This window comes from Pan troglodytes, chromosome 6 (assembly GCF_028858775.2).
Source record: "Pan troglodytes isolate AG18354 chromosome 6, NHGRI_mPanTro3-v2.0_pri, whole genome shotgun sequence".
NCBI classification, from domain to species: Eukaryota; Metazoa; Chordata; class Mammalia; order Primates; family Hominidae; genus Pan; species Pan troglodytes.
Window position 1 is genome coordinate 28,252,635 of NC_072404.2, and position 15,693 is coordinate 28,268,327.

A 15,693-nucleotide genomic window follows, 5' to 3' on the forward strand; every position below is an offset into this window, starting at 1 on the left:
AAAGCCCACCTAGGCTGTTCTGAAGCACAGAATTACAGCCAGAGCTTGTTCGTCTCACTCATTTCAGTGGTGGCAACATCAAGAACGCACCCTTGAGCAGGAACGAGAGCTATGGATGTTGCAGGAAGCTATCTCAGACTGGTCTAGTTGATAAGGAGGTATACCACTCCCAAGCCTTGAAAAAATGGAAGAGAACAATGGTTTGTTGGTGCTATTGGCCAGTGTGAAGGACGCATTGTGTCAGAAGCCTTTTTATCTCTGTGTCCTGCAACTGCTCCTCTGTCCCTCTCTCCCCTTCTCTTCCTGGTGTTCCCTACCTCCCCACTTCAGACTTCTTTCCTTCATCCTCTCCTGCTCAACATGTTGTCCTCAAAGCCATCTCAGCTAATGTGTGTTGTCTGTATGCTATGTGCTAAACATGTTGTCCTCAAAGCCATCTCAGCTAATGTGTGTTGTCTGTATGCTATGTGCTAAACATGTTGTCCTCAAAGCCATCTCAGCTAATGTGTGTTGTCTGTATGCTATGTGCTAGACACTGTTCTAAGAATGCCACATGTCCTCATCTAAGTCTCCCATCCACCCTGTGAGGTGGACACCATCATCTCTGTTTAAAGTGGTCTCATCCAAGAACTCGCTCCTCTACTCACCGGGCACCAGATGGTCTCCAGAATTACCCTCTGGAGCCACAGGGAGTTTTCCTGTCCCTAGAAGGGTGGGTGGGGAAATGTGCCCAGGAGCCTGCCATGACTAGGGACCGAGGGAGTTGAGCAGAGTGGAGTGGCGGAGACACCACAGGCTTTGGAACCTGGAACAAATGCTGTCATAACCCCACCTATATCCCTTAGACATTCATGTATAAGAGATGACCTCCAGTCACCGGAGTCTACAGCTCTGAGCCTGAGGGCTTTTGCTCCCCAAGCCAGGAAGCCACTGTGACCCTGGGGCAGCCCTCCACCACTGACTCTCAGATGTTGGCATAAAAATACCCCAGCTGCCTCAGCACTTGAGTGGAATAATTCTGGGATATGAGTTTTGTACTGTTTCGCTTGGGACTTCGGCACAGTTGTATGTAGCTGATACAAGCGGCTGATATAACAATGCATCCTTTCCTGGCTGCCTTCCTTTCCTGAGTCGCTTCCCACTGCTCAAGAAACTGCCTCCACTTGAATCATTATCTCAGGGTGTCCTCCTGGGAAAACCTAACTAAGAGTCTATGACAGACTTGGTTTGAATTTTGGCTGCCATGCTTTCATTCCATATGACATTTGACACGCTTTAACTCTCAGAATATTGGGGTGAGGTGTTACAGAGTTAAATTTCTTTGCATTTGAAGTCCTGGTAAATAGGCAGTCAAGAAATGACCATTCTTACTGTTGCTGGGAAAGTGATGCTGTTGCTATATGGTAGCTCTTCCTTTTCTAAACAGGAATGAAAAATATCTCCCCTCCTAACACTTCTGGAAACAACCCCAAGGGCTTGTACCTGGCTGCTCTCCAGCATCGTGCCAGGAAAGTGAAAAGCAAATGTGACCCACTGTGAAATCTTGCTATCAGATGCGTTCCTCAGAGTTCAGTTTCCATTTCAAAGAAATAAAATTGCAAGTAACTTTCAAAGAATGAGTTCTCTCAAATTGTTGCATCTACTTGATAATTAAGAGATGCGAATTCCTTCCTTGGGTAGAGTCTTTTAATGTTGTCAGAATATTTCCATCCAACACTTTATAAACACATTTGATTATCATGTCTGATCCTTGTGTCGGGATAGGCTAGGTTAGGCTCCGTAACAACCAACACAATCTCAGTGGATTAGCACAACACATATGGACTTTTTGTTTGCTCTCTCATGAGTCCGCTGGGGGATCCACTCATCTGCCCTGCCGGATCCATGTTGACAGAGCAGCCGTCACCTGCAGCACGGCTGTTCATTGTGGCAGAGGGAAAGGGCACTGGGTGGTGTTCTGCATGAGCAATCCAATGCTGTGCTCCAAAGCCTCGTTCTCATTTCCTCTCATGTTACTGGCAGGATCTGTCACAAGGTCAGGAAGTTGATCCTACCATGTACCTGGAAGGCAGACAGCAGGAAAGAGTTGATGTATAGAAGTAGTGACTATCACTATATTAATTTGCATCCATTTTATTATGGAAAACATGAGAAATTGCAAGTATACATGCTTTTCTAAAGTCACCAGGGAGTCAGGGCAAAGCTAGGCCTAGAATTCTGGCGTGGTCTTTCCTCGGGCCTAGAATTCTGGTGTGGTCTTTCTCCCTGAGATATCTAAAGAAGACTACATTGTGGGGCAATGAGAGTCCCACCCCATTACTATCTCTCTCTCAAACACAACAAACTTAAATTGTCTTCATAATTGTTCTGTTGACTGGCAAGCTCAGGGGCAAGGATTGACTGATCAATGATGGTGACTCACTGGCTGAACTTGTGAATTGGGTAACAAAAGGATCTTTTAAACAGTAGGCACAGTAAAAGAAAGTGTGTAAAAGTGGCATCTCCCTCTGGCCTACTATCTTGTCCCTAGAACCAGATGGTGTCCTCCAGCCTGGGGGATGATAAAGCACTCAGCCCATATCCTCAATCCATGGTGTTCTCCCTTGGATTGTTGAAGTTTCCACCCAATAGTATCCCACAGCCTGCTCATATCAACCTGTAAGAACCAATCATATGCATCTTTTCTCAGCTTCACATTCAGGGAAGTCACAGGGGTGGCTTGAAGTCAGCCATGGCAGGAGTAATTACACCACAGCAATTGGTGAAGCTACAAATCCGGCTTTGTTCTTCCAGAGAGCTGGTTATTAAACCTTTCCCAGCATATCATGGCTTCTGCTCTCAGTTCTTCACATAAGATTGATTTTTCCTTCATGCTCTTGCATGGCTTGTGGGCATACCTGGATGCTTGAGGACTTGAGAGCTTCTCTGAGAAGGAGGGCTCTGCCTCAACCCTTTTTAAAGTTCTTCTCTTCCTGGGCACATACTTACATGGCACTTGGTATTTGCCTGGCATATTCTAATCACTTACATGTATAAACTCTCTAATCCTTCAAACAACCCTGTGAAGAAGGCACTATTATCTTACAGATGAAGAAACTGAGGCACAGAGAGAATAGGGAAATTATCCCAGACCCCATAGCAAACAAGAAGCAGAACCAGGATTTGCACCCGGGTAGTCTGGCTCTCACATCTGTACTTGTAACCACACTCTACTGCCTCTCTCTTAGAGAACATACTAGAAGAATAGGAAGGTTTAAATTAATTAGAAAAATAATGTTAAATGTCACTTTTCTGAATATCCAATATCAGTTATGTCTGGCACGCACATTGTTAAAAGTGGATTCTTGCCCTTGCTTCATATTCATCTATTGAACACTGGCTGCATGCCAAGCTCTGTGCTAAGTGATGAAAAGGATACAAGGATGACAGTAATATGAGAGAACATTTATTGTGCTTTTATGAAATAGGCACTGTGGCGGGTGCTGAAAGGGCTATAAAGGCAATGATAATGATGGGTGATGATGATGATGGCAATGTCATCATTATTTGAATGCTTAATATGTGCCACACATTGTGCTGAGCACCATTCTGTTTCAACTTTGCTATGTCTTGTGAGACAAATATTTGTCCTTCTGTGCCCATTTGGCAGTTGAGGAAACTGAGGCGTGGGGAGGTGTCAGAAGCCACATAGCACGTCAAGGAGTTCACAGTGGAAGCTGCTTCATCTATACTGTCTGCAAGGCAGTAGAGTTAGGCCCTTTGGGGTTTCTCCCTGTTGCCTGCAGGCAGAGCTAAGCAGTTCCATGGATGTTCTAGCTCAGTTCTGTATATTTACTTTTTGGCCTCAAGCAGAGCTTTGGTGTTGTCAATCCAACACCCCTTTTGAATACACATATAACGAGGGGAAGCCCAGCAAATCAAAAGTAAAAAGACTTTTCTAAACTTTTTTTAAGAAACATGAATCATTAGCATTCAGAAGGCGGCTACCCACCATAGACACCCTTGCTATTCATTCAGTTTAACACATGGTGCCAATGAGACCAGAAACTCATTAGGTACTCAGTAAGGAGCTTAAAACCGAGGTGAGGACCTCTTCTTTCAATGTATACCCCACTTTGTTACTAGAACCTCCCATGGGAAAATCTGCAGTATGGATAAAACTTTGAATTTAGAATTATCACAATTAACTTTGAAATTAAACGTCACTATCAAATAGCTGGATGCACTTTTCAACAAATATGGTAGAACTTGTATTTCTCATTTGAATGTTTTTATCTTTAATGATGTTACCATTGAAGATTATTCTCTTATTCAACTGTGTTACCACTTAAAAATATTGATAGCTCTAATTTTAGAGTTGTTTTCTGGTTTAATCTAGGAAATGTGCAGAAAAAGCAACCTAGTGTGTGTGCATGTGTGCACATGTATGTGCCTGGGCCTGTGCATGTGTGTGTGGCTGTTACTGTGGAGTCCATATTTCTGGTTCTATTCAATCAGCCACCTTACTGAGTATGCTTAGTTGCCCATGACTTTGTGCTCTTTCTAAAAGTAAAATCCACCTGCTACAAACATTGTAACCACAAAGGAGAGCCAAAATAACATGCTACGAGCTCTGCAGGGCAATTCTAAAAGAATAGTTCCCCAAATAGCTTGAGCAACAACGTCACTGGAATATGCAAGGTGAGTCCTTGGAAGATAAACTTACTTATTTGTGTAATTTTTTTTTTTTTTTGAGATAGAGTTTCACTCTTATTGCCGAGGCTGGAGTGCAATGGCACAATCTTGGCTCATTGCAACTTCCGCCTCCTAGGTTCAAGTGATTCTCCTGCCTCAGCCTCCCGAGTAGCCGGGATTACAGGCACCCACCCCTAGGCTCGGCTAATTTTTTGTATTTTTAGTAAAGACAGGGTTTCACCATGTTGGCCAGGTTGGTCTCGAACTCCTGACCTCAGGTGATCCACCTGCCTCGGCCTCCTAAATATTTGTGTAATTTTTTAAAGGGGATTTTTATTCCACTATTTCAAAAAGATTTGAAGCAGTCACTGACAGTTTAAATCAGTCACATTAGTTTATCCTAGCATTTCATATGACAAAATCTCTAGGAAATGCTTATTTTTGTTCAGATGAGAAGAAAAAAGACAAAGCCTTACGGTGAAGGGTGTGAATGGAGATATTTGGAGAAAAGAGATCATAAAAAACTTCATTTAAATATGAATTTGATACAATAAAAAGACATCACAAACAAATGGGATAAGGGGAAATTATTTTAAATCCTTGCCTTACATTATAGAACAAAACAAAACAGAGACAAGTGAAGGAGCTCAGTGTGAAAAATTACAATGACAATGACAAGTGCTGGCAAGGATATAGAGAAACTGGAATATTGCTGATGAGTGTAAAATGGGGCAGCCACTTTGGAAGATAATTGGCTGTTTCTTAAAATGTTAAGCATAAATTTACCATATGTCCCAGCAATTCCACTCCTAGGTATCTACTTAAGAGAAATAAAAATATATGTCCACTCAAAATCTTGCACATGAATGTTCATAGTAGTCTTATTCATAATATCAAAAGGTGCAAACAACCCAAATGCCCATCAATGGATGAGTGAGTAAACATGGCACATCCGTCAGTGGACAATTATTCAGCAATAAAAAGAAATGGCATACTGATACATGCTGCAACATGTCTAAACCTTAAAAACATTGTACTAAGTAAAAGGACTCAGTCAAAAAAGACCCTATATTGTGTGATTCCATTTATATGAAATGTCCAGGAATAGGGAAATCCATAGAGACAGAAAGTTGACGTTTGCCTAGGGCTGGGGTTAGGAATGCAGAGTAGTTACTCAGTTGGGCATGAGGTTTTTTTGGAAGGGGGTGATAAAAATGTTTTAAAGTTAGATTGTGGTGGAGTTTACACAACTGTGCAAGTTTGTTAAAAATCATTGAATTGTATATTTAAAATAGGCCAGGCACAGTGTTTCGCACTTGTAATCCCAGCACTTTGGGAGGCCAAGGCGGGCAAATCGCTTGAGTCCAGGAGTTCAAGACCAGCCTGGGAAACATAGGGAGACCCTGTCTGTACAAAAAATACAAAAATTAGCTGGGTGTGGTGGCACACACCTGTAGTCCCAGCTAAATAGGAGACTGAGGTGGGAAGATCACTTGAGCCCAGGAGGTCAAGGCTGCACTGAGCCGTGATCATGCAACTGCACTCCAGCCTGGGCAACAGAGTGAGACCCTATCTTTAAAAAATGAAAAATAATAAAATAAGTGAATTTATGGTATGCAAGTTATACCTAAATAACACTGTTAAAAATAAGTACTAATACCTTGACTACCTTCTATCGATCTCTGGTTCCCAAACTTACATTTAATGTGAAAAATAACAAAGGGATGATAGATAGAGATTTTACACATTGTAACACAAAATAAAATAAAACACAAAGAATAAATTGACAATAACACTTGCCATACATAAGGCAAAAAGTTAATTTACTTAGTTTGTAAAGACTTCATAGAAATCTATAATAAAAACATAGTAAGATCTCAATATGTAAATAACAAAGGGCATGAACAAACTAGCTCACCACCCCTTTGAAAAATGATGAATAAACAAATGAAAATATATTCAACCCTAAGAATAATCAGAAAATGTAAATTTAAAGAGCTATAATTGTCACCAATTAAAATAGGAAATATATTTTAAGAACATTGTTTCATACTCATCTGGGCATGGTGGGACAAATCTCCTTGTATGCTGTTGGATTAAATATAAAGGAGCACATCATTTTAGAAATAAAATTTGGCCATTTGTCCCAGATACCTGAAAAATATCTACCACCTTTGGCTAAATAATTCCACCAGCTTAAGAAAATAATTTAGGATGTGGAAAAAACAGTGTACAGAGACGTTCAATTGAGGAGTATTTATAATAATAAATAATAGGGAACTACATGTCTCATTATCAGAGAACGTTTAAGTAAACTCTTCAACATTCATACCAAAGAATACCATTAAAAATGTCTGTGAAGAGTTGATAATAATATGGGAAAATACTTGAGTTATCATATTCGGTAAAGAAAAAAAATCACCAGAGTACAAATTGTTAAGTGAAAAAAAAAAAAATCACATTACGATACAGGATCATTTCAATTAATAAAAAATATGTAGAAAAAATGCTGGAAGGAACTAGACTAAAGTATTAACTGTCACCACCTCTGGGTAGGTGAGATTTTCAAATATTCATTATAATAATATTTTTACAGTCATAACACATAATTTAATGCTCTTTTTAAAATGGAACTCTTCAAAGCAAAAGACCAAAGGTGGGTATTCCAGAATAGCTCATTGCCTATGTCTCTAAGGTCATCATAACCTTATCTATCAAAAATCTGCCCTGGGTGAAGTGTCACAATGATTTGGTATGATACATTAAAATTTAACACACGGAACAGAATGCTGTACTCTGTATTGTTCATATACTTTTTAAAACAACTAACTGCTAGATTGGCAGCAGTAAGTTATTTTGCAAGACAAAGTTAGCAAGCCATCCACCAACTGGGGCCGTCCAGTATTATCCATGGCCTATATTTGTTGCATTTGATCATAGCCCAACAGAGCAATTGCTACCATATATCAAAAGCAACCCTGCAATTAAGTCAATTCAGGCCCAAAGTCAGTCAACGCAATGAGACAAATAAGGTTCATTAAAAAAACAGTCAGTTGGCATCATATGAAGCAAAACCGATTGACTGACTGAACTTCTGAGTTTTCAACTGATTTGCATAGTGCTCTGAACACTGTAACTGGCAGCCATTTTGCTTAAAGTACAGACTGTTTCCTGTTACACTATCTCACCAAAGCCAATAATAACTTTTAAAAAATCTTCTATAATTATCAAGGTACCAATGTTTATATTCCAACTGACAACCACCCAAGGTGCAGCCTAAATGAACTGCAGGAATTGGAGGGAAATGGCCTCCTGCCTTAGACCCAGCAGAAATCCTTAAGAAAATAGGCCTTTCGGATTTGACTTCTAGAAAAATAGCAAAGGGGCAGATTCTGACAAACGCTATCCTGCTGAAATCAGCTACAATTCCCAGAACTACTTCCCATTACATATTTACAAATGGCTATTACAGCCCTTAGTGGCTACAAAAGTTTCCTTGGAACCCTGGAGACTGTTATGTTGCTACAGTTGTTTTTCTTCTTTTTTGTCCTTTCTGCCCAGAGATACTTATTAGACTAGGAACATCTGTACCACTAGACTCTCTAAAGGAAGTGGGGCAGCCACCAGCCCAATGTGGCCATTAAATACTGCCCTGGAGGTGAGAAATCCTAGGGTCTGGTCTTAGCAATTTCATTTACAGTAAAACTTTGGTTAAGTCAATCCTTTTGTCTCCTGGGCACTGCATAAAAAATGGAAAGTTTGAATAGTTTAATATTCAGTAATTTGGCAAACCAGATCATCTGAAATTCTTCCCCAAAATATAAAACAAAGCAATAATTGATTGAAATGTATAGTTAATATCACAAGAAAGTAAAGTAAATCCTCAAAGGACAAAAAAAAAATGAAGTAAAAGCATGAATTCATTATTTTTTTTAAATGTTAAAGGCAAGGTAGCCCTGGGAACACTTGAGTGTATTCACTCAGCAGGAAGACAAAAGATGAGGCCTTGGGCCCTTGAGGGTAGAAAATCAAAAGGCAGACACTCCCTTTCTCCACCCCAACTTCATAAGTTAAGTTAGATCTTCAAAAAAACTACCTACAGCTTCAGGGAAAAGGTAAATAACAGCAAAAACGAGAACAAAACTGTCACATAGGGCAGTGGCTTTGGGTAGAGGGGGAAGTAGTCCCCTGGAGAATTAGGAACTTCAAGCCAATACACATGCATTCATTCATCAAGTATTTACTGAACACCTATTAGTGCCTGTCTGTGAGCTAGACATTGGACATAGAGCAGTGAACACAGCAAGTAAGCCCTGCCTTGAAAGAGCTTATATTCCAACAGCGGAAGACAGACAAGAAGCAAACAAAAAGGATACGTCAGGCAATGATGCATGCTAAGAAGAAACATTAATAAGGGTAAGCCTATTAATAAGTGACTGGCTGGGCAGGTGTAAAATTTTACACAGTTTGGTGAAGGAAGGACTGCTGGATAATAATGTAACATCTGAGTAAGACTTGAAGGAAGTGAGAAAGTGATCCATGCAGGTATTGACGGGACGTCAAGTACAAAAACCCCTGCACCAGGCCTGCCTGAGGAATAGAGAGGCAGCTGGAGCAGAGTGAACCAAAGAAGAGGGAGAAGAGAGGGTCACAGAGACAGCAGAGGCCCAGGCCACAGAGGACCCAGTGGGCCATGCAGTGACCTGGAATTTATTCTAAAGAGACGAAAAGACCTTGCAGGATGAGTTAACGTGTAGAAGGCTCACTCTGAGTGCTGTGTGGAAAAACGACTGCAGGGGAGCAGGAGAGGAAACAGAACAGCAGTTATGGACAACAGGCCAAGCAAGAGGCAATGATTTATGACTGACACAACTTGATGTCATGGAGATGACAACCTGGCCTAACTGGAAGGGCCAAAAGGATATCCTGACTGATTGGAAGTGGGTTTCAAGAGAAGGAGAGGATCAAAGGTGACTTCAGGATCATGGCCTGGCTAACTGCAATACAGCTGGTTTCTCTGAGATGGGGAAGGGTGGAAAAGAATAGGTAGATGAATTGGTGGAGGTCCCTAGTTTAGGCGTGGACATATTCACTTTGACAGCATCATGGAGGTACAGGTGGAGATACAATTATTAAAAGAAAATCTAAAGCCTTAAAAGGCTCATGTTAGCATAGAAGAAAGACTGAAAAACAGATGAACTAAACATCCAACCTAAGAGATTAGAGGTAGATATGGAAATTAATGTAAGCAAGAAGAAGGCAGGAAATGTTTACAAAAGGAATGAAGCGAGTAATAAATGTACCTTTGAGAGGCTCGATCCAACTGATGTTCAATCTTTGAAAAGAAACTGGTAAAATTAGCAAACCTCCAGCAAGACTGCCAAGGTAATGAGGAAAGGTACGAGTAGAGAAACAGTAGAAATCAAAGAACACAACAAATGATTTGAAAGAAAGCCATGTATGTTACTGCAAATCTGGCTCTAAGGGAGGCAAATTCTGACACTTTCAGGTTTGTAAGCTGAACTGGGGAACAGTGGCAACACTGATCTCAGCCAGTCCTACAAGGAGCTTCTGTAGGGATGGGCTGGCCTGACAGAATTGTCCAGAATTGAGGCAAGAACTGAGTCTTTAAACTCATGCACTGGCCAGACATTGGATGGAATCTGCCCTGAGAAGTGAGCCTGAACTTAGCACGGCAGCCAAGGGCAATCCTGAGAGAGCTGTCAGCCACCAGTACTCCCGGAATCAGAAGGAATGGGTGCTTCTGTCCTGGGGGTGCTGAGAGAGTGTCTAGGGAGCACAAACCATTATCAATTACGAATGTTATGCCAATACGCTTTGATAAAATAGACAAGTTCCCCAAAAGTGTAACTTTCCAAAACTGATTTGAGGACAGAAAACTTGACTGTTCTCATGACCTTAAAATGAATTCGATCAATGGTTGTAGATTTTGTCTTCTCACAAAGAAAGCATCAGTAAGCTCTTACAAACATTCAGGCATCATACAAGCTCTTAAGAGAAGAAAAAGGACAAGAAGAGGGAGAGGAAGATGAGGGAGAGAAAGAGAAAGGAGGAAAGATGGAACGGTCCAACTAACGTCATAAACCTAATGTACCAAATGGAGACAAGAAAAATTATATAATAATTTCATTCATGAACACAAATGCAACAATTCTAAATATAATATTAGCAAATGAAATCTACCAATATTTAAAAAATAAAGCACGCACCTATAGTCCCAGCTACTTGGGAGGCTGAGGCAGGAGAATCACTTAAACTCGGGAGGGGGAGGTTGCAGTGAGCCACTGCACTCCAGCCTGGAGACAGAGCGAGAATCCGTCTCAAAAAATATATATGTAAAATAAATAAAATAAAATAAAATACATATGACTAAGGTGAGTTTAATGCTAGAAAATCTTTTAATGTAATTTACCTCAATTAAAGGTATAAATAGGCCTTTCACCACAAAGAAATCTTAAATGGTGAACATATGTAAGATGTTCAAGCTCATTAACAAATCAGGGAAATATCAGTTTGAACCTACTGAATTGACCCCAAAACTTTTTTGATCTGACAGTATGAAGGGTAAGCAAGACTGTGGTATAACAAAAAACCTTATACACTTCTTGTGGGAATATAAATGGACACAATCACTTTGGTAAACAACTCATCATTATCCAGGGCACTGAAGGTGCATATACCCTACAACCCTGGCCCTCCACTCATAGGTTTATACCCTGGAGAAACTCTTTCCTGAGGGCACTAAAGGACAAATACAGGAGTATACATAGAGACAAAGTTTGTAAGAGCAAGAACTCTATCCAAATGTCCAACAACTACAACAACAAAAATAAAGTGTGGTACACTCATCAAAGGAGATCACATTTCAGTGAAAAATGAATAAACTAGAGCTACTTGTATCAACATGAATGAACCTCACATCATGTTGCATTTTTTTCAGAAGAATACATAGAGAATGATACAATTTACAGTAAACTTCTGTTATCCACAGGTAATAGGTTCCCCCCAGTATATGTCTGAAGAGTGGGTATTACTAAACCCTATATATACTATAGCTTTTTGACCTGATCACCAAGAGGACTACCAAGTGACTCATGGCCAGGTGATGTATACAGTGTGGATATGCCGTACAAAGGATGATTTACATCCTGAGCCAGACAGAGTAGGCCCACACAAGATTTCATCACGCTGCTCAGAACAGTGCACAATTAAAAACTTACGAATTGTTTATTTTTTTAAATTTCTATTTAATATTTTTAGACCACAGTTTACTGCCAGTCACTGAAACTGCTGAAAACAAACCATGGATGGGGGAAAAGACTGTATAAACTTCAAAAACTTATAAATCTAAATGGTCATATTGTTTAAGATTATAAGTAGTGTGTCCAATGGGCTTAACAGGCCTGACACAGGTTGGGCATCTATATCTGTAGTAAAACCTTACAAAAAAAAATGATAAAAATAAAATTCAGCCAAAGATTTACCTTGAAGTAATGGAGATAATTACCTTGAGGATTTACCCTTGAGGGCAGAGGGCATGAGGGACTAGATTGGGGAACTGACCTACTAGCATCTTCAAAAGTGCCAGGTGTGTAGCACTTCTTAAACTGGTTGTGGATATGTGGGCATGCATTCTTTATAATACAGACATATATGTTTATGTTCTTTTTTGTGAATATTGTATTTGAAAGTTTTAAAAATACAGTGGGTTGACCAAATAACTAAAACCCTTCCTATTGCTTGAAATTCAACCTGTGTGACTTCTCACTGCTCTCACCTGCCTATTGGAAAATAATAATGTTCTCACAGGATTTTGTAAAGATGAAATTAATTAGGGCACATAAACTGCTTGGATTGTACCAGACATATATGAAGTGCTCAATGAATGGAACTAATAGAACTACTATTCTCCTCCTTGTTACCACCAGGACTACCACAAGTGCATCTTTAATCTTACGATTGAGGCAAGGAATTATTAAAATCCCTAAGAAAGAAAGAAGTTGTCAAAGAATATCTTGTATCATTGGACCTTGGACTGTTGGACTCCCAGGTTTCAACATTATTCAGATGCTTGCAGCAAAGTGAGTACATCTTTTTCGCTCCACCCTGCAGCTGGCTTGGTTCTGACTGGAACCGTGGGCTGAGTCCAAAGGCTTGTTTTCGTTAGAGTCATGATGGCTAATGCTGAGAACACAGCCCCATGGTTTTACCTCAACAGCCACGTTTTTCTCAAGGAACGTGAAGAAAGCTGTTCCTGCTGCTTAAAGAATGTGATTACCTCATTCAAAACTGACTGTCCAACCTGCCTCAGGCCTTCTAAGCCCGTCAGACAGACACATTTCTCACCATGACTTGGGTCTTCCTCATTTGCTCATGACCTGCATTTTTCCCAATCTGGTCTACAACAGACATGGAACCCTTGACTCTATGATTCTCAGCATCTCTCTCCCATCAGGCATTTTGGACTTGACCCTGCTTTAGTCTCCCTGTCACTGACATTGCAATTATTCCTATCAAACGATAGCTGGTCTCATCCTATGGTTCTCTGTCTTTTGGGGTGCAATGAATGGGAAAATGTTTCCTGGTTCCAGGCTCAATCCTAGTGGCTTTAAGATGTTTTTGGCTACAAGTAACAGAAACTCGAACTCAAATTGACCTACATAATACAAAGACAGTATTGGCGCAGTAACGAAAAACTACAGTGATAGAGGAAGCTTTGGTGACCCAATGACAACACCAAAGATACAGCTTCTCCTCCTCTTCTCTTCTATGGTGCCTGCTTCACCCTAAGGCTGACTCTCTTCATGTTTGCAAAATGGCTGGAAGCAGCTTTAGGGACTGCTTGTTTCCTCAATTATGTCCAGTAGGAAGTGGGAAAAAAAAATCTCTCTCCCAATAGCTCTCTCAGAAGTGAAACATCTTTTTTTCCAAAAGTCTCTGGAAAGAGTTTCTCTTGATTCATTGGTCTGAATTGGGTTGTGTGTTCTAAACCAAGCGCTGTGGCCTGGCGATGAAGTATGTTGATTGAAGATCAGCTAATCAGAACCTAGGACTATGCTTATGGAGTGAGGTCTCCTCCCAGAGCATGTAGGCTGGTAGAAGAGGCATGATACCTGTGCTCTGTTTGACCTTCACCTTTGCTCCACTCTCTGCCCTAAGAAGCTAACTCTTCAGAATGCATCACTCCAGCTTTTTGATTTCTGACTTCTAGCTGAATTTGATCTTGGGAACACCAACAGAAGATCAGAGGGTGGAGAGAAAACTGGATCAGGACAACTATTTCTCCAGCTGGCTCCTTGCCTTGCTGTGGTTCTGACAGTGGCTGTGTTCCTCTAGAAGGGCAACTCCACTTGGGCCACCCTTCCAGCTCCAGCTCTTGCCAGGCTCTGGTAACATTATTCCCTCCCTTACCCCATCTGGCCCAGAGGTGGTAACAGCTCCCTCCTCTTGCCAGTCCCTAGCTGCTCCAGCATTCCTTGCTGGTCCTTGCTATGGTCTGAATGTTTGTGTCTCTCCAAAATTCATATATTGAAATCTTCACCTCCAAGGCGATGGTATTAGGAGAGGGAGCCTTTGGGAGATGATTAGATCATGGGTAGAACCTTCATCAGTGGGATTGGTGTCCTTATAAAAGAGACTCTAGAGAGACCCCCACCCCTTCTGCCATGTAAGGTTAGAGTGAAAAGATGGCTGTCTATGAGAAGTAGATCCTCGCCAGACACCAAATCTGCTTGTGCCTTGATTTTGAACTTCCAAGCCTCTAGAACTGTGAGAAATAAATTTCTGGGCTGGATGTGATGGCTCATGCTTCTAATCCCAGTGCTTTGGGAGGCTGAGGTGGGAAGATCGTTTGAGGCCATGAGTTTGAGACCAGCCTTGGCAACAGAGAGACCCTATACCTAATAAATAAATAAATAAATAAATAAATAAATAAATAAATAAAAGGTTAGCCAGCTGTGGTGGCAAACACTTGTAGTCCCAGCTACTTGCGAGGCTAAGGTGGGAGGATCGCTTCAGCCCTGGAGGCAGAGGTTGCAGCCAGCTGAGATCATACCACTGACTCCAGCCTGGGCAACAGAGTAAGACTCTGTCTCTAAGGAAAAATAAATTCCATTGTTTACAGGCTACCCAGTTTATGGTATTTTGTGATAGCAGCCTGAACAAATGGATAGTCTTCATTCTACCCATATCTCTGTAATGAGCCCCTTCATTAAACTATGTGATTTGCCGTCTGTTTCCTTCCTAAACCTTGACTAGTACAATACCTGAATGAAAATTGAGAAATTACTACCCAGAAGAAAGAAGAACGGACACTAGGTAGCCAAAAAAACAGCAAATGTGTACATGATCCACTATGGATTACATAGGTGAGCAATATTAAAGCACACACATGTACAATAGCAGCCTTGTCTCTTGTTAGAGAAATGCTCTCATAACTCCCTGACAGCAAAGAACTGCCAGTTGCTTCATGAGCTCAACCTCAGGTAGAAAAATACTCAGCCCTTCAGCTCTGCTGTTCCTGCCAGCAAATGCCGCCTGACTGCTCATAGGACATTTCAGTAATCAACTGGAAAATGAAAAATAGAAAAACACAGGGGAAAGAATGAGAAGAAAGAGAATCCCAGAATCTAACAGAACCTAAATGAGTTATTTCACCAAAAAAAACCAAAACAAAACCCAAAATCAAAAAGCAAACTTCGCAAGCTCCCATTCATTGCACCCCAAAAGACAGAGAACCTGGTAATTTGACCAGACTTCTGTAACAGCCACAGGACACCTTCCCCCAACTTACTATTTCAAGCCCTTCCACCCCCTCCACATAATGACTCATTGTAACCCCAGGGAGAGAGGATTTTCCTGCTCACAAAAGCACAAAGACAGGTTAGGCCAAACCAGTTTTAAGGAGAGGAGATCTATGTAGGAAAGGGGACCCAAATTGTGGATATTTGGGCCTGTCACATAGGAGAACTTCTATTGGGCAGGAAAGATTGCAAAGTA

The 15,693-nt window shown here is 40.9% G+C and overlaps 1 protein-coding gene across 2 annotated transcripts in view; it reads right to left on the bottom strand.

The window, feature by feature from the left end:
* Window positions 1-1,668: 1,668 nt before the first annotated feature.
* The window catches only part of STEAP1B (STEAP family member 1B), an 80,622-nt gene continuing 66,597 nt past the window's right edge, over window positions 1,669-15,693 (bottom strand). The window contains exon 5 of one of the 2 annotated variants that reach the window (XM_063814115.1): window positions 1,669-2,061. The gene's annotated coding sequence lies outside the window, so the exon portion shown is untranslated. The remainder of the gene's footprint in view (window positions 2,062-15,693) is intronic. The other variant, XR_010158356.1, reaches the window with a different exon arrangement.